The following is a 20,694-nucleotide window of genomic DNA, read 5'->3' on the forward strand; positions in this document are numbered from 1 at the left end:
TTGGGAACTCAAAGCTTTAGCACTTTTTAGTTGAAAATCGTGTTTCCAATACTAGTTGTTCTTCTAAGAACGTTACAACGAAAAGCTGTTGCAGTAAAAATATTTCAACCGCATATTTTCTCAGACAGCCACTAATGGCAACACAAACATTTATAGGTAACCAATGCTATTGATAACCCTTGGAGAATTTCTTACAGCTTCTCAAGTGGTTGCAACAAGATGCAACCAGCGATGGCCATGCCGCTTCTTTTCCAAGCCACGGAAGCAACTTCCTGTCCACCACCATTCTATGGAATCTTCGCTTTGAAGATAACCTTCTAATGAGGTTACCGGTGGGGCATTCGGTTTCAAAAGCGAAACTGCAATTGTATCATGAAAAATGTATTTCAATCAGTGCACCGCTGCACCTCCCACGCAGTCGGAAAATTTAAATTAACAACTTTCTTTTCACCGGCTCCGACCTTGTCGCACTTACCGTGCACTTGAAAAAGCGCCAACAAAAACATCTAGCGCAACAAGATTACACAATTATCCCTCTTCTCGGCAGCGAAGATCTCCGTCTCTGAAGTGGTTCGCCTGTTCGTCGTCGGTTTGTAGCTTCTGGCGCTCCACTCGTGTTCACCCTTCTAATGGTTTTCCGTGCAGATCCGTTTGTGTGTGGGGGTGTTTGTGTGTATGTGCGACTGGGAGCAATTTCTTGCGGCATCTCTTAAAGTCCGGTAGACTGTTTACGACCAGCCGAGTTTGGGTAGGCCAAGCGGTACGATGACTAGCGAGGGTTGTGAAGTGGCCACTTGAAAAATGTGATAATTATTCATATAATTTTACACAGGACGACCATTTAGGACAACAAGCAGGTCCCCGCAGCTACATGGTGACAACGAGAAAAGCAACGATCATGATGTGCCGAATGCTGAATTTGCCGACAACAAGGATGAAGTGGTTCAAGTTGCACCCCTAGTTTTTGTTAGAATTGTGGATAGCTATCGTTAGGCGAACAAAATCTGATGCGGTGTTTAAAGAATTTCAATTTCAGTGCGCATCGTACCTTCGTGCTGTGCATACACAAAAATTCTCTATGCTCTTGGAAGTTTTAACAACTACATGAACCAATAAAACAGTACTTCTCAGTTCTACAATAATAGTACTTTTCAGCGTCAAAAAAACGGTACTCTTCATTACTATTTTTCTACTATTGATCCCTTTGCTATCCTTGTTAGGATCGGTGCCTTCGATTTTTCGCTGGACCTGTTAGTGAAAGCTGGCGGTGATAAACCTTCTTGTACACCGTCTTGGAAAAATACCTCTTAAACGTCCACTGAATTCAAAACTCCCATCCAAAAATGCGGGAATAAATATTGTCACTGAACGTGGCAAAAAATGGAAGAAAGGACATTTCTCCGGAATGCGTGCATTCTTCCAAGGGTGTAATCGCTAATGTTGATAATTACATCAAAATGAGCAATAAGGTTCGACATTTTGGACAAATTTCTCGAACACCAAATCGAAGCAGCCTCTAGCTCTTTGATTCATGTGAGGAAACAAAGAGTGCCGCCTATCGTGGACAGTTGTTTCATAATTGGGGGATTTAGGCAGAAGATCTTGAACTCCAGGGGAATCATGGTTTCCTTCCAAATCCCAAAGTGAGGAGACTGTCACGTATTGCCGGAAACTCTTAAAGAGCGAACTTCATCTCAAACATCTAGAAGAAAAATGTTTTAGCTTATAACGACAAAACTGAACGTTTGTTCAAGGTCGCCTTGAAAGGCCTAAGAGATAAAAAATGGAATTAATTATTTACTTGGATTTTCTCCAGTCCAAGTAATCATTATGAAGAGATCCCCATCTGACATTCTTCGAAAAGTCCATTCTTAAGAAGATTATTTAGTTCACATCAACAAAAGTGATCCAAATAATATTGAAGCTTGAGAAAAAGCAAGACTTATGTTCGATGTTCATGTAACATGGGAACAATTCCAGAAATCTGGGGAAATTTTCAGTACCTCACTTAGTACCTCGTCGTTGCCAATAAGCAAAATCAAAGGTGAGTAAATTTAATTTAGTACCATAATTTGAACTAATATGTCCAGAACCTACAGGAATGGATTCGGAAGATGATCTCTAGATGTTCCCCGTGAGTGAAAAGGCTACCCTAACCAATGCTGCGGACTCTTTGCTTGTGCCTTCCTGCAAGCGTGTCGCCAATTTACCAGCTTCTAATAATGACAAAAAGTCTCGCACAAAGCACGATCCATCAACTTCTTCGAAATTGATGGTCAATCTTTTGAGAGGCTATGTCGATGAGATTTTCTTCAATGATTTGATGACCCAGCTCTTCACCATTCAACAAAAGCATGCAGATGATGCAGTTCAACCAACTTTTACTGGCTCAAGATATTCTCAAAGAATGGCATAGTTTTCGGCAAACGATGTCTATAGCAAAGAGTGGCTAGTTAGTTCCCTTAAGCAAATAGCAGACGAAATGAATATTCTAGAATTTGATGTTCAAGCTTTTGTTCCAATTCTGCCATTGAGAAAAATTATCCTATCGGCTCCTTTGGTACCGAAGCTCGATCGGAATTCTCACAAAATTGTGATGATCATGATAACCAAAATGAACAAAAATTTGGGAATCAGATTATGGAAGGTATCTCGCATTTGTCCACCAATCAATGGCAAACATTCAATTGTTTTGATGATTGACGAAACTTCGGTCAACCCACTTGCACAACAAGTGATTCACATATTCTATTCATTCACCCAGCTGTATGTGAAAGTCGATCCATTTTGACACATTTGTAAATCGTAGAATATGAAGAAAAGAAAAAGAATTACAATAAACCTGTTTTTTTTTCAATGAATCACTACTCCAAATGTGATCAACTATAGGAAAGAAGTATGTAAAAAATGCAGATTGTAATTGGATTGTGGATCGGTAGCTTAGTTGGTCTAGCATACAAGAGTCTTGAGTCTGAATCCCAGCCGGACACGTGATTTTTTTCATAATTTCACCATTAATATATCCGTTTGTACCATGTGAAATGAGTTAATTCATTTTAAAAACCATGCGGATTGGATTACTGATCAGCTCAATATGTGTGTCATTATACGTTGTGCATCATACATTCACATGTGGTTCTAATTCGTCAAAAATACTGAAAATTTGTTCTCTTAATGTTATGAAGCACTTAAAAAGTTGGGTAATACTTGATCTCTTTTTGAATACATGCAGTAAAATAAAATTAACTGAAATCAGAAAAATATTGTAAAATTATGTTTTTATATCGTTAAGGGCTCAACTTATAGCGACCTATTCAAAAATATGAAATTTCCCATAATTTTCTAATAAATAATATTTATTGGACTTTTTAATGAATTTCACTTACCGTAAAATGGAGTGTTAAGGACTCGTGGGGTTTTAAGCGATTAAACTTCTCCATCAAGTTTGACAAGTCACAAAAACTTCGAAAGTCGATATATCAGTCATCTGAAATGCTTCATTTGTTCGGAGGATTGTGAACTGCATTATGTGATAGGGAATGTCTTTTAAAATAAAGTATTGTAGAGTCTAGGTATTGAAAACGTTTCAAAACATTTTTGTTCGAATTTTATAGGCTAAATACATTCAACTACAAAACTATGAAACAATTTTTTTTTTTTTACTTATCTCGTTTATTTGGCAGGCTCAGGCGCCGTAGGGCATAACAGAGCCGAAATCTTTTCTTTTTTTTACATTATTTACATTTTGAAATTTGAACTTATTTTAAAAACTATGTTAGTTTGCGGAAGTTTTAAGGTTAGTGGATACATTTGAAACAGGGAAGGAAAGGATTTTTTGGAATTTCTTAAGCTACTTAGACTACTAAGCTGATGAAGCTTGAAGGGACAGGATGTCCAGATCTGTAATGAAACTAAACAGAAACGGTTTGTGGGAGACACGACGAAAAGAGGACAATTTGAATGGGAAAAAGAAAGACAGGGAACGAACACAATCAAACCCGGATATTGATACGCTTCAAAAACAGATGGATTAAATTCATATATTCTAAATCAAGGCCCGCCAACACTTCCCTGACAGGTTTCTGCTGTTTTCCTCGGATCCGGAGAGTTTCAGTCAGCTCAGATCTGACGCCACGATGCTCAACGCATCCCCACACAACATGTTCGATATCCTGGTAAGCCACGCCGCAAACACAGAGATTGCTTTCTGAGAGCCCAATACGGTGGGTATGCGCGCTTAACGAATAGTGATTGGACATAAGCCGACACATGACACGAATGAAATCACGGCTCATGCCCAACCCCTTAAACCATGGCTTTTTCGACACCTGTGGAAATATGGAATGCAGCCATCTACCCATTTCTCCGTCTCTCCATTTCTGTTGCCAGCTGATCAAGGTCTCCCGACGGGCCAATGCAAAAAATTCATCGAAGGCGATTTGACGCTCGTAAACATCGCCTTCTTTAGCGCTTACTTTAGCCAGAGAGTCCGCTTTCTCATTGCCAGGAATGGAGCAATGCGAAGGGACCCAAGCTAGGGTAATAGTGTAAGAGCGAATTGACAAAGCACTCAATGCCTGGCGTATTCTATTCAGGAAGTACGCTGAGTGCTTCACCGGCTTCATTGACCGAACAGCCTCCAGAGAACTTAAACTGTCGGAAAAAATGAAGAAGTGCTCGGGTGGGAGAGAACTGATGTACTCTAAGGTGTAATGTATAGCTGCTAGTTCAGCAACATATACAGAACATGGCTTTTGAAGCATGAAGGAGGCGCTATGAGAAACGTTGTAAACACTGAAACCAGTGATATCATCCATTTTTGACCCATCAGTGAAGAACTGTCGGCTCTCGCTGACATGCCCGAATTTACTTGCAAACATGGGAGGGATACACTTTGAACGAAAGTGATCTAGTATACCATGGATAGCTTGCTTCATGGACAAATCAAATACTACAGAGGAACAGTCGAATTCTAGGAAGTTATCATGATTGGTGTTAACCGAAGATGGGCTAACCTCCAGCGTCATGTACCAGTAGTACACACTCATGAAACGAGTTTGAGGGTTATGTTCAAGCAGCTTTTCGTAGTTTTCAATAACCAATGGATTGAGAACCTCACAACGGATGAGGAACCTGAGTGTTAACTCCGCGAAACGATCTGTCAGGGGCTGTACTCCTGCAAGTACCTCTAAACTCATTGTGTGAGTCGAGTTCATGCAGCCTAGCGCGATGCGAAGACAGCGGTACTGAAAACTATGAAACAATATTAAGATAAAAATGTGAGTATATCAGAAGATAAGTATATTTAATTGAGATCATAACGCAGACAAAAACATTTGAAAATTTCATCTAGAATTCGACTTCTGATTATCTTTTCTACTTTTTCCAAGTTACTAAACTCATTCAATTCATGTCGTAACATACTCCAATAAACATTTGGCTTGTTCCGTGAAGTAAAACTACATTGTAAAAGTTAAGGAGTATATTTTATTTGTTTCTGGATATCACCAAAAATGTCTAATCTCGAAAATCGGTAAAACTGGTAGGAACAACGTATTAAAGTAAATATGGGATTTTCTTGATACTGTTTTCAAAACATGTTACTAGTGTGTAAATTGTTTGGAATGTTGGATTGATTATTTTATTTGGAAATGGTTTTGAAGCCATTAATCCTTTCAGTGGTAATCCTATGAAGTGGAAAACAATAATAATATTTTGTCATTCCCGAGCTCTTTTTGAGAAATTTCGCGGCCTCATCGAACACTGAGCGCATTATGCTTCAGAGTGTGCGTTAGATTTCTGCTCCATACTAGAACACTTTTCTTTAATATTTTTTCGACCATGCCACTGGGTGTTGAATGTAAATACGTAGTTTAGTGTAGTGTTTTTTACAGGGCAAATTGGCTATTTTCCTTATTAAAACTAAATGCTTGTTGAAATTATTTTTATATGATAGCTTATTAACGAAGTTGCTCTGGATAGCTTATAGGACCCGTAAACTGCAAGTGTATAGGTTATGATCCTGTTGAATATAAGTATACACATTATTTCTAGACAATTTTACGATGTATTGTTAGCTCCCAAATGGATCAATAACTATTAAAAATTTAGCAGTTAAAACAAAAACGGTTTGCATTTGCAGGAGTTCTAAGTTTAATACAGTTGCCTCTCCACATCTCGATATTGAAGAGTATCGAATGGGACAGATCGAGACAAAGAACATAAATTTAATGAACAATAATGAAATTAATTAATGAATGATTAATGAAAATCATTCCATTACTAGAAAAATTAATAAACAAACAAACTTTATTTAGAGTTTAACAATTGTTATGAACCACGTAAATTTGGTAGTAACCTTTGATAATGTTAATATCGACACATGGAGAGAAAATTGGGAACAAAAAAACAACAGAAACACATCGAGATATCGGAGTAAGGAGGATATCGAGATATGCAGAGATAAATCGTATGCATAATGAAGGGGGGGAGGGAGAGGGGGGAGACATAGGGAGAGATATCGAGATGTAGAACATAGAGATGTGGAGAGTCGACTGTAATACTGAAGTAAAATCTGATTAAGTTTGAAATTGAATGAAAGCATCAAAATTATTGACCGAAAAGATTATGTTTTGTTGTAGGCAAAATAGGGTTTTATTTACGAAACTCAAATTCCTTAACACCCCATTTTGCATTTCCGTCAAAAATCACATATTTTAATGATTATCTCAGAAATCTGTCATAGTATCCTCATACACGTATTTGGCTTTTGATATACACGATGAGAGAATGGTACGACTGTCCTTTGTTCAATTATTGACATACTAGAAGTTGCTTGAAACTCGAGATGAACTTATTTTTCATCCCTTAACACCCCATTTTACGGTATACAATATGATAAGGAGCTAAGTGAAGTATAACACATCGAATCGCCGTGGATGTTACAACTCTTTGAGAATGAAAGATTTCAAAGCGAAGCATTTTATCTGAAAATCAGGTGAGGGATCAAGCTTCCCTTCCTATATCTTTCAAATCAAATTATGGTTAAATTAAATATGGTCATAAACACATTTGGAACGTTTAATTTTGCGTTTGGTTTATTTTTTTTTTATTTTGAATACGAACTTTCGAATGCCCCTTAAACAATCTTTATTCGTTTAATTCACATTGTATTTGAATAAATTCAAACGAACTGCTCCTTAAAAATTTCTCTTCGTAGCTCTTACATTGTCTTTCATATAGGTGAAGTATTGCATAAGATTACTTAGCATAAAACTGTTTTGGATTCTGAGAAAATAGAGCATGAGCATGAGCATGATTGCCGCCCGCAGATGTTACTCCGTTATTGTAAGAACAGCTGTACTTACACAGGGAACCAACAGACGCTACTCGGGATCAGTAGCATCCTCAATGTGTAAGTACTGATGCTTTTATTATTACAATAAACAATAACGGCGCCGACTGCGTCCGAATGCAGGTCAATTTGGGGATAGGAGGGAAATGTTGACGTGTTACTTGCTTTATGGAAGCCGAGGAGTCCTCTGCACTTCCACAAGTAAACACTGGGAGTTTGAATATGGGGGAGGGATTCGTTTTGGTAAACGATAAATATATAATTTGAAGCGACAAGATGAAAGGATCAAACACTACTAACGCGTTCCGCGACCCGCGATACTATTCTACCGTCCCACGCGAGCGACGCGCAACACGATTAATTCTGCCCTCATCACCCGCCCCCCTAGGAGCAAGCATCAAGGTCGAAGGATCAAACAAAACTAGCGGACCGATTCACTTTTTCCACCGACGCGCGACATGTTCGATCCGGCCCTCGTCACCCGCTCCCGAAGAAGCAAGCGTCAAGGTCGAAGGATCAAACAGAACTCTGGTTTGGATTCTGAGAAAATAGAGTGGGATAAAGTCTCCCCGAGGATTCAGTCTCCCCAGTCTCCCTCACCTTATCCCACAAATGTAATGTCCTTTTCAATATAACTATGGAGAGACATAATATTCTTCGGCCTTTAATAAAAGAGGTTCCCCGATTATCGAAAGGACGTGGCCGGTACCGTTATTGACTTTCACATTTTGAGCTCTTAATTTGTGCAAATTGAGAATGGTTAGCTTATTCCAAGTCCCTTAATTGAATCTCTGTGTAACTTATATTGTTCTTTACTTCTATTGCGCTTGACTCCACTGGTCTACACGTCATGCTCTTTGGGCGGACCGGTTGGATGCCGAGGTCAGTCTTGCGATTGCGGTTTAGGGGTAACTTCCGAGCAGTCGTCAGTTGTTTTCCCTGTCGGGTCGCGCGCCGATTTTCTCTGAGTGCTTTTATATAACCGAGCAAACGAGTGAAGCTGAAAGTGGATTGTTGCTTCTCAAGGATGACGGATCAATTGGTGAGTTCGTTTCATGCTACTATTTCTAATCTATAAAATATGTATGACTGCACCTTTAATCGTTACAACGGTGAGACGTAAATATGATTTTTTAACAAACTATGAATGGTTCGTCACTGTGAGTTTCGACGTAAACTCTGATTCATAAATTATTTACGTCTATTTTTTTTCAAAACACCATCTTCTTTTTCCCTTTATTTTTGTAATTTAAAAAGCTCTGAATGGTTCGACACTACGAGACTTGCGAAAGGTTCACTTTATTCAACAAACTTTGATAGGTTCGTCACCTCAAGTGTCGGCATAATTTTTCTCTACATAAATATTGTTCATATCAAATGCAAATATTATATTTACGTATAAGCATGTTTATATCTCACAAATAATTATTTATCATGGTCTAATCACTTATCAAAGTGAAACCTGTGACCCCACAATCCTCCCCATTAACAAATATCCCTCCCAGTAACCTTTATGGAGATGCAGAGGCAAACACGGTCTCCAAATAGCAAAGGTTACACACTAACATTCCTTCCCCCAATCTCACCTGACTACAAGGCACTAGAGGCACTGAATTATGCACACTGAAGAAGATTATGGCCAATCCCAGCCGAACTTCTAGTTGATTATTTGTGCATTTTCACTTACTTCCGTCAACAACCATTGATATGTGTAGTCAGTCTAAGCTAAGCTAAGCTAACTTCCGGTTTGCAAGCGCCCTAACGACTCAAAGCCGGTGGTTCGTCGTGAATTCTACTCGGCGTGGTTCCAGACGGTGCGGTAAAGCTAGCCTATTCCGGTGTAAAGTTACCCGACGGAGGAATGTCTCCCGAAACCGGTAACGTTATGCGTTGTTCTTACTTCATTGTTGACCGGTAGAGTGCCGAAGTTGGTCCAGCGATTCCGGTTCACTGGCGCTACGACAACTCAAACCGATGATACGCTCGTATTAAAAAAAATAGTCCTCGCCGGTGCATCTATTCCAGTCCGACGAAGATTTTCCCGGTGGCGGAAGATCTCCCGAACCAATGCTACCAAACGCGGTCCAGCTGTTTCGCGATCTACTCAGCTAGTCCCCGGCGGAAGAGCTCCGACTCGACGATGGTGGTCAGCCAAGTTGCAGGGTTCTATAATTCGGGTTGGAGGGTGACTTCCGACTTGCAGGCGCCTTGACGACTTATTACCGATACTATGATACGCTAGTTCTACTTGCTCTAGTGCCCGAGGGAGGATCTAGCATACTCCGATCGCGCCCGATGCTCTCCTTTATGTTCTCAAATTCATAGACTACAACGTCTCCAGTGGTCAAACGTATAATTGGTATACCCTCTCTCATCCATTTGGTCAATGTCGTTCCTTCCTTGAACTTGATATATTTATCTCAATTTTAACAGTAGCCTTCGGGATCCGAGGGAACACATTTTAAAATTGTAACTATTTTTCAAATGCGTCCTATGGCTACTTTATTGCGGCACCATTAACACTACTTTCTTTCCAGAGAATTACTTCATGATCAATTCATGTTTATGAATAATAATCTAAGTATTTTTGGATAAAAATGAAGGTACATTTTCCGTATCTTTCCTCTATTCGTAACATTTGGCAGCAAATAACAGCGTTGGTGGAAGTGTAAAATGCTGTCAACGACGAAAGATGAATTTTCCTTCAATGACGGAAGAGCATCGCTGAGGGGAGTCCACTTGACGACTTGATGCCAGTTGAAAAGATAAGTAGGTATGAAGCCGGCGTACGTCTCGGCAACGAAGGATCGCACTGGAATTTTAGAACCGTGGCGTGTCACTTTTTCTTTGAAGTATTGTCAATGGGCTGCCGCCAGCTATGATGGGGTAACAAAAGGACTCTCGAGAGATAAACGATCATTTAGGTGAAAGGGGGCTAGTTACACGATTTTAATTGATTTTTAATGGATGATTGTTAGTGTATGGATTATTGATTGTCCCAAAGGGAAAACTAGCTTTTACAAGAATCATCACCACACACTTCAAAACCACAATAAATCTCAAGAAAGAAAAACAATATCTAAACGACACATGTGCTTAACAACCGCCAGTATCCTCAGAACTCCCATGCATACATTGTTGCAAGGACCACCCAATCGTCCACTTCTCCCAGCTTTCGAGAGTTTAGTATTCCGTACACTCCATTTGCTCGAGCACCTCTCACCGGTAGATACGAAACGAAGAACGAAAATCACTACGAATGTGTGTACGATTTGTGCTGAAGAAGATGTTTTCCTGTTATTTAGATTTGAATAAAATATGCTCATCGTTCCGTGTGCCACTACATGGAATCGGTACTTGTACCTTTCGTCTTAGTTCCAAGCATGGCTCGATTCAGCAGGAAACCTTTCACTCCGGCGGTGCCCTTCTTCGCCCTTTCGAGCTCGGATTAAAACGTAGAAACCCGGAAGTGCTTACTTACCCTTCGGTTTACAGAGGCGTGGGCGTCGCTAGGATTTCTTTCTGGGGGACGACCTCTGACCCGTTTTGTGTGAAACGTTGAACTATGAAGGGCATGCAAATCCTTTTTCTTCGACAGTGAGCAGCGGAATGCGTCTTGGTATAATTTATTGTCTGAAAAACAGATAAATTAATCGAATAAGATTGGTAAAAATCTGAAGCTACGATTGGAATTGGATTGGATTGGAATCCCTGTAAACTTCTTGACAAGTTCTATGTTCTGTCTAGAAACAATTCACGAATTTTCATGTTCTAGGGAATGTGCTGGTAGGCTTCCAAAGATGCATTGCTGGAAGTATTGCTGACAACTCGTGCACAGTTAAAAATAATGAAGATTACACGTCATGTAAACTTCATTTATGCGATGTCATGTAAATTTAAGTCTGAAATCATGTAAAAATGTGTTATATGTCATGTAATCACACAGGATCCTGCTCGATTACATGACATATAATTGAAGTTTACATGACATATCATGTAAATATCTATGATAGTCCACGCTCCAATTATGTGCATTATATGTCTCAGAAATTTACATGTTTCGTTCGAACTGTGTGGGATAAATTCGTTGAACACCGAAGATCGGTTTCTGCACTAAATCCTGGAATCATTATTAAAAATATCCTCTTAGAATCGAAAGAAAAGCATTTAGAGAAATCCCAGGAATTTCCTGTGGAAAAGTAGAGCTATCCCTTTTTAGGTTCTTTGACGTATTCTTCGAAAAGTTCCTGGATGGATTCGTTTCAAGAAAACTTGGCAGATCCTTGAAATAATCCATTCGAGATCTATGAATGATTTTTGGCAGATTACTCTTAAGCTATATTGTGCACTGTTGATAAAATTTTCGAATGATTACTGCTAAACAAAATCTGTTAAATGAGAACCAAACATTCTTCTAGAAATCAATCTGGACGCATTTCTATATAAATATAAACGCCCCACTTCCTTGACTACGCCCATGTACAGTCCCGCATGGGAACCGACTAGAGCAGCAGTCACTTGGGGGTGGCCTTTTTGATTCCACAGACGTAACTCACCTCCGCACCTTCAAAGCCAGAAGAACAGTGCATAAGCGAAATGCATAACAACCGACCTGCAACGTAACGTTACGAAATCCTGCCGATATCATCGATCGTTCACCCGTTCTCTTCGTAGTTGTCCAGGACGTTTGACAATGGGAATCCCAGCACATGTTTCGCTCCGTCAAATCTTTCTACATTCACTCCTCCAGGTTTTATTTGCTGACTCCGTGTGTCGGGGAAAAAATCATCCTTTCCACCAGTTCAGGACGTTCAGGTCCAGAAGCTGTTCAATATTTTATACGTCATCGGGGGCGCTTGTTGCCACTCGATTGGGCTTCTGCCGGCTAGTTGCTGCATTTGGCTTGCATTTTCCACGGGACGTGTTCTTGTTTATCTCTTTGCCAAACCCAGACGGTATAGAGTGATGGTGGATATACATGAGGGTGTAGCGAACAAAAAACGGAACAATGTTTCGTACAAGCATATCAGGTGCAGCTTAGGAACTGCCTGGATGACCTGCGGGTGAAAAATGTTAGCAGGAAACATTCAGTTGCTTTTTTTTTTTTTTGCTTCAAGGATTGTGCGATGGAAAATTTAGAATGCTTCTTCATTTATCAATGTACAGAGGAATTAACAAAAAGTGATGTGATTCGATGAAATTTAATGAAAAATCAGCCTGTTTATGCGTTTTGGAATAGTAGTTTACCGAACAAGTTGCAGTATAATGATTTTTACAGCATGAGTCGTGTCTAGTACGAGGCTTGCCAGGTGGAATAATTACGACGAGTGCTGTAAAAATCGAGTTCTGCAACGAGTTACGTACAACATTTTTTGCAATTTCGAAGAAGACCACTTGAGGGTATCAGAAGTTATGTCGGAATGCATCCACAATTATTTTACAGTTTCTGAAAAACTGCTGTGCTAAAAACAGTGGCATAATGAGAAAGCGTTGCGTAATGAATCATTACAGCATTGGTTTCAGTTGCGTATTTACTATTCCCGCACTGAAGTATGCAGGCCGTAAAGTAGGCCGTTTCATGACAGATTGGCGTGATGCAAAACAACGTGATGAGTAATTTCAAAAAGTAATAACATTTCATAAATACATACATTTTTGAGACTTATGGGCCATCTTTCGCTACGAGGATTCTACGCCGAATAATATTGAATCTCTCCCACTGGACTCGGTCTTAGGTCAAGCGCTTCTGCCTTGAGCGTTCTCCTCGATTGCAAAAAGCCAACGTGTGCGCGGCTTATCACGGTGTCAAAACCCTCGTTCGTGTTCCATGTTGAATGTCTTCTGGCATACGGCCAACGTGAGCAGCCCAACAGAGCTTGCCGTATTTTAAACGCTTGTTAATATATCGTTGTATTTACATGGCGGGAGAAAACGCTGATTTCGCTCAGAACATAATTTAAAGTTTCGTAGAACCATCGATTGTCATTCTGTTGCAAAGCTTTTCGATGGATCCTTTGCGGGACACAGCTTATGATCGTAGTCAACTGCTTCATCTTCTGCTGAGAGACCTTTGATATTGAAACACTTCGAATGCCGATTTTCAGGGCCCGGAACATTTGACCTGGGAAATTATTTAGTTTGGTTGAAATCTACACTTATACATTTATTGAATACTCTCAGGTTATAACTGTGAAAGTACTTTTTGAGATCAATAAATGAGAATGAATGAAAAAGAAGCAGAATCGTGTATACTAGTTTTAATATATTTTCCTCATATAGCTTTACTTAAAATTAGGTAGTATCCACAATTTAAATGCAATTTCATGAAGAAAGATCATGCCAAAAATAATCCCATTCTGCTTTACTTGATAATAAATGCAGTGCACACCGAATAATAACGTCAAGAGTATCATCACTATTTTGATTGTACGTACTCTTTGTAGAACGAGAAAAATGTTTAAATCAACTATCAAACCACAGCATCCAAAAAGGATAGTCGAGTTTTTTCTACCCCCGCACTAAATGGTTGATGTTAAAAGTTAAGCTTTGCATCTGCTTCTACCAGTTCGGGTTGGCTCAAAAAAGAAAGATTTTAAGTGGATGTTATCTTTTTATACAACTAAACACACAACATCGAAACCATCAACTGGATGCTGTAGGGTTTCCTGGGAACATGTTTCCTTCGGAACGACATCGAACTGGCCGCTCTGTCTCTCCCCCCGATTGATGGCAAATAATGGAGCAAAAGTGCAGACAAGCAGCACTCTCCAGCACGGCTCCCTCCCGGCCCGGCGTTTGTCCTTTTGCTTTGCTTTGAGGCAGTTCAGCTTCTTCCGAGGATCCGAAGGTAATCTACTTTGATTTTATGCTCGAGTTGATTGGGTATTCTGTGGCTGCTGGGGGATAGATTTCCGGTTTGAGTTTTAAAGCAAATCGAAAGTGATGTAATACTGCATTGAAGGGGGAATCTAAGGATGCCAAGCAAAAAAAAAAGGAAAAGAATCGCCTTTTAGCTCGGATGATATGAGCATCAAACTAAATGATTGGTGAAGGATTCGTTCCGCATGTTTTACGATGGAAGAGAATGGACTTTTACGGTGATGGAGATAGTTGTTGCCAGCTTTCGTACATAATACGTGAGGTTAAAAGTAGTTTGCTATTGATTTCCTAGTAGAGGGAAGAATGTTCAAGTCCGTAGTTTGTTATTGATATAAAAATTTTGTCTGTTTCGATTCAATCCATATGAAAAGAATCTTCATGAGAGAACTGTTATTCTTGATTTTAACTTTTTCACCAAGCGAAACCACACGGGTAAAATGCGGCACTCTAAAACAGGAGAAAGAGTCATGATTTCAGGAGGAAGATGTGATTTTGTTACCAAAAGTCATAAAATCATGAAGCTATTACCGCACCGCCGGCTGTACGTTATTTTTTTTAATTTTTAGCGAAGAAAAATGTCAATTGAAATCCTCAAATCATGAAGCATGTATGCTGGAACCATGAATAAAATTCATGGAAACACAAGCACATTACATGGATTTAGTCATCCGTCATTTATGATTCCTATTTTTGATACGAAAAGTGGCAATTTCGATCATAAAATCATGAAGCAGGATCTGATATGAGGAACACAGGTCATGAACACATAAGCACTTTTCATGCATCCAGTTGCCTGTCATTTGTGATTCCAATTTAGGTGCTGAAAAGTGGCAAGTTGAGTCATGAAATCATGCAGCTGGATCCCTGAATCGTGAACTCATTTCATGAAAACGAAACATTATACGTCAATAAAAATCCCAGTTTATATTTGCCATTGGTAAACAAATAATATTGAGATTCAAATCTGCTTTTGTGTCGGTAGTTCTGCAATAAACCGTGAAAACATTCCACAAATGTCAACCTAACGAACAAGCGTCCACCAACCACCACCCGAAACGTGCATTCCGTGCTCCTTATCATATTGACCATGTGACCCCGTATTCGCCAAGCCTTCAGCGTTCTCAGTATCCAATGCCTCCAAGTTGTGTCATATGCCTTCGACAGATCTAGAGATGCGACAAGACAATGCTCGTCGATGTTCGGAAACAGTCGCTCCAGTTTCGCAAAGTATGTCTCGATGCCAAGACCCGCACGGAAAGCATCATGCTGGCGCTTGTCAAACCGACCGTTTGTCTCTAGTTCGGTGATTTACTGTCAGTTTACAATCCGTTCGAGTAGCTTTGCCATGCAACTGGTAAGAAACGTCGGTTTCTTGGCAATTTGATTTCGGTATTGGGACGACGATGGCATTTCGCCAGATGGCAGGAAACTCGCCACTTCGACAGATTTTGTTCAGGAGGTCAAGGAGTTTCATCTTCACGGCCAGAGAGAGACGTTGAAGCAGTGGGCACCCTATCATATCGTTACCTGTTAAGACGCCTCGAGATCCCACAGAAGTTCAGCTAGGGTGATGTCGATGTTACACACATCGCCGATATTAGACGAAATATCCGTGGACTCTCGTTCAGTTGCCGATTTTGCCATCTTGAACGATGGAGGGTAGCTTGATGTCGCCGATCTGCTTTTTCGGGATTGTCCGTGAAACTGCCTGCTCGCTTGAGAATAACTGGACGTTGTTGCCTATTGTCACGTAGTGTACGCCACAGTTCGTCCGAAGTGCTGTTCGGTGAAATTTTCTCCAAGAAATTTTCCCACGATTGCTGCTTAGCTTGGTTGATCACACTTCGTGCTGCTGCTTTTGCTTCCTGGAAGCATTCCAATGCCTCGGGTTGGTTGGGGAAAGATTGTTGCAGGCGTCGAAGGGTACGCAAACACTGCTGCCTTTGCCTCATGGCACTACCACGGCAACGCTTTCGGTCCGATTCGGCCGCTGGTCCACGGAATGGATTTAGCCGCTGTGAAACTTTTGAAAACTGTCTGAAACGTTTTACGTTCCACTCGACTTTTAAAGAAGTTGTTTCGGCCTTGATACGTTCATATAATGACCAATCAGCATGGTCAAATAACCACTTCCACCTCGCCGTCTGCTGATTTTACCACCCGGCTATGGATACCGTTATCGAGAAGTGGTAGCTGCTCTCCAACACTCCTCCTCATCACACAACCTTCAAACCGCACATCTTCCAATCGGGCTCTCTTGTCCTGTGAGCTCCTCCTGGCATCGACCTCCTCTTAGCTGCCAAACTCCTCCGAGCGTCGAGCTCCTCCTGGTCAGCTGCACCATCATCCTCTTGGTCAACTGCGTCGTCCTCCGAGCTCCTCCTGACATCAGAGTTCCTCTAGCACTTCTGAGCTCGCCCTCTCCGATCAGCCAGTATCCGCACTTTCAGCCTCGTCCTCAGCATCTTGGCCTCTATGCATTCCTGGGCTCATAACCTGTTGAAATACAACTGCGACAATCAACAAGGCTTCTGTTCCGTACCGCAGGCTACTGACTGATATTGCCACCAGATCAGCACCTCTCTTTCATTCCATGTCTGAGTATCTTCTTCTTGGTATTACGTCCCTACTGGGACAAAGCCTGCTTCTCAGTTAAGTGTTGTTATGAGCACTTCCACAGTTTTTAACTGAGAGCTTACTTTGCCAAAGTTGAAATTTTCGCATTGGTATATCGTGTGGCAAGTTCGATGATACTCTATGCCCAGGGGTGTGTTACTGTCGGACCCATACCGTATACCAGCCAACAAAGGGAACTGGGTGGCGGACAAGACGATACCCAATTAAAGAAGTAGTCTCTATCTCAAATGACGGTTTTGCGATAGCAAGAACCAACGGCGTATTGTATTGCAGCTGTTACACGCCCCAAGGTGGTCAATTGAGGAATTTTCCCACATGGCCGTCGGGGTGATAGCCGAGCTTGCTAATCGAAAGCCAGTAGTGATAGCTGGCAACTTTAATGCTTTGACAGTGAGGTGGGATAGCCACTGCACCAACCCAAGAGAGCAACTATTGTTGGAATCCTTGGCCGCATTAAATGTAGAGCTGGCAAATGTAGGTACAGTGAGTACCATCCACAGTAATAGTTCAGAATCTATTATCGACGTGACGTTTTGTAGTCCTAACCTTCTAGGAACCATGAACTGGCGCGTTGATAACGGTTGACCATTGTGATCATCAATCCCATAGCCCAATGTAACTCGACCCAAGCCCGAGGTTGGAAACCAGCGCGCGTCGACAGCGAAGTATGCACCGTAGCCCTGAGGCTCGAATGGAACACTCTGGACCTAAACGGTGAAGAGATGATTGCTATGATATCACGAACTTGTGATGCTTCCATGCCGAGAAAAGCCCCTCCTAGAGAGAACAGGCCGCCGGTGTACTGGAGGAGTGAATCAATTGCAAATCTTCGAACAATCTGCCTTCGGGCTAAACGAATATTGCAACGCGCAAGTACAGGAGCACAAAGAGAAGAACGTGGTGCAGCATTCAGAGAGGCAAAGTTGGCTCTCAAAAAGGAAATCAAGAGTCGAATACTTTGATAGTCAAAGGTGCCATAGCGCCTCACGAGAAGTCGCCCGAGTTGCTGCGATCTATAATCGATGTACTCTTCCCGCACCATCCCACAAGACCATGGCCCTCAGCGCCGTATGCGGCAGATGAAGGAGAAGAAGTGGCGATGGTGATGAACGAAGAGCTGGTAGAGGTCGTGAAATCATTCACGTCAAACAAGGCACCGGGACCTATGGTATCCCGAATGTTGCCTTAAAAGTAGCAGTGAATGCGGATCCGAACATGTACAGAATCATGATGCTTTGCTGCATAGATCAGGGAATCTTCCCAGATGTATGGAAGCGACAGAAATTGGTGCTACTAGCAAAGGTTGGGAAACCACCAAGTGGCCCGTCGGAGTATAGTATATCTGTCTACTAGATACGACGGGCAAGTTATTGGAGAGGTTGTTTCTCAACAAGCTAGTACCGTATAAGGAAGGTGTGGACGGCCTGTCCAACAACCAATTTGGATTCAGGAAAGGTAAATCTACTGAGGTGGCAATCGAGCATTAAAGGATCGGCATCCGTTACTGCGCGGTTGTCACTCTGGATGTGAAGAATGCATTCAACAGCACAAGCTAAGAAGCGATAGCCCACGCACTTCACCGCCTCAAGGTACCTGTGCAGTTGTGTAAGCTCCTAGAGAGGTATTTTGATGGTAAGATTATACTGCATGACACAAAAAAGGGGCAGAACAGCGTTCAAAATACCGCGGAAGTACCTCAAGGTTTAATTCTGGGCCCCATGTTATGCAATGCGATGGATGATGACGTACTGAGGCTGCCCCTTCCAACGAGTGCTAAGATTTTTGGCTTTGCCGACGATATCACCCTATCTCGGTAGGAGTTCTGTTTGATCTTTCGACCTTGACGCTTGCTTTTGCCGGAGCGAGCGACGAGGGCAGGATCAAACATGTCGCGCGTCGATCTCGTAAGTGAAAAAGTGGCGTGATCGGGAAATTCGGTTGGAGTAAGTTAAAAAGTGCCGCGATCGGTTCGTTCTTTTTGATCTTTCGACGACCTTGACGCTTGCTCAAAAAAGCCCGAGCTGTCGTCCGTGTTTTTTTTTCGAATCGCGTGCCTATTTTTTTTTTTTCTGAGTGCTAGCCGAGCAAACGAGTGAAGCTGAAAGTGGATTGTGGCTGCTCAGTCAAGGATAACGGATCAATTGGTGAGCTCGTTTCATGCTACTATTTCTTATCTATGAAATATGTATGACTGCACATTTAATCGTTACAATGGTGGGATGTAAATATGATGTTTCAACAAACTATGGATGGTTCGTCACTGTGAGTGTTGACACAAACTCTGATTCATGATTTATTTATGTTTCACATTTTTTTTTCAGAACACCCCTTATATACCTTTATTTTTGTAATTAAAAAAACTTTGAATGGTTCGACACTACAAGTGTAGACTTGCGAAAGGTTCACTTTATTCAACAAACTTTGGATGGTTCGCCACTGTAAGTGTCGGCATAAGAATAAGAGTGTTCTATGATGTCCCAACCAATTGAGTCTTTTGTTTCTTTTCAAATGAGTAAAATATAATAACACATGCTTTCGTACTGACAGCTGTAGGAATGTTACATTTAGGTATTTGTTCAACAAACTTTGAATGGTTAGTCACCTCAAGTGTCGGTATAATTTTCCTCTACATAGAAATTATATGAACAATTATATTTACGTATAAGCATGTATATATCTCACAAATCATTGTTTATCATGGTCTAATCGCTTATCAAAGTGAATCCTTTGACCCAACGATCCTCCCCATTAACAAATATCCCTCCCAGTAACCTTTGTGGAGATGCAGAGGCAAACATCGTCTCCAAATAGCAAAGGTTACACACTAACATTCCTTCCCTCAATCCCACCTGACTGCAAGGACGTGGCCGGCGCCGTTATTGACCTTGTATAAATAGAGGCACTGAATTATGCACACTGAAGAAGATTATGGCCAATCCCAGCTGAACTTCTAGTTGATTCTTTGTGCATTTTCACTGACTTCGGTCAATCACGGAATAGCAACCATTGATATGTGTAGTCAGTCTAAGCTAAGCTAAGCTAAGCTAAGATATCACCCTATCTCGGTAGGTGATTGCACCATAGAGTCCAAGTGATCCCTTAGGCATCTTTGGGTAATGATCGATGTTGCACATGTCTGTAAAATGATGTCTAACAGCTCTGCTATAATTGCCAGCAAGCGTGGCGTTATCCATACTTAAATATGGAGGACCAATCTGGACAAAAGCGAATCTGGTTAGAACGAACAAAAACCTAAAGCGTTTGGAAAACAAGTACAGGATTATGTGCTTAAGAGTAGTAGGGGAAAAGCACCAATTTTCGACCCAGCACTAGTTTTCGACCCATTCATACAATTTTGACCTACTTTGTATGAGAATCCAAAAATTAGCACAAAATTCTTGTAGGTCGAAAATTAGTGCTTTTCCCCTAAACGCATACTGAACGGTATCGAAAGAGACCGTGTGCATCATAACCGAGATGACTACCATCGGGCTCATCATCAAGGAAGATGTTCAATGCTTCAACCAAAGAAGTACCAGAGGAGTCCGCGACACGTATAAAGAGGCAACGCTCAGAGGTTGGTAGCAAAAATGGGATAACTTCACTAAAGGTAGATGGACCCATCAGCTAATACCAAATGTGTCAGATTGGTATTAATAAATCATGGGGAAGTGAACAGCGGAGCATGTTCGATTGCTCCCGTTTCATTGTTGTGAGAGATTGCATGCTCGCTACATGCCGAGTGGACACGTCCCCCGAAAATATTCTAGAGAGGAAATGTGTGCGGATGACGAGTGCTGGAATGCAGTAAGTACGGCTGTCAC

Source organism: Aedes aegypti, chromosome 3 (assembly GCF_002204515.2).
Source record: "Aedes aegypti strain LVP_AGWG chromosome 3, AaegL5.0 Primary Assembly, whole genome shotgun sequence".
Classification (NCBI taxonomy): Eukaryota; Metazoa; Arthropoda; class Insecta; order Diptera; family Culicidae; genus Aedes; species Aedes aegypti.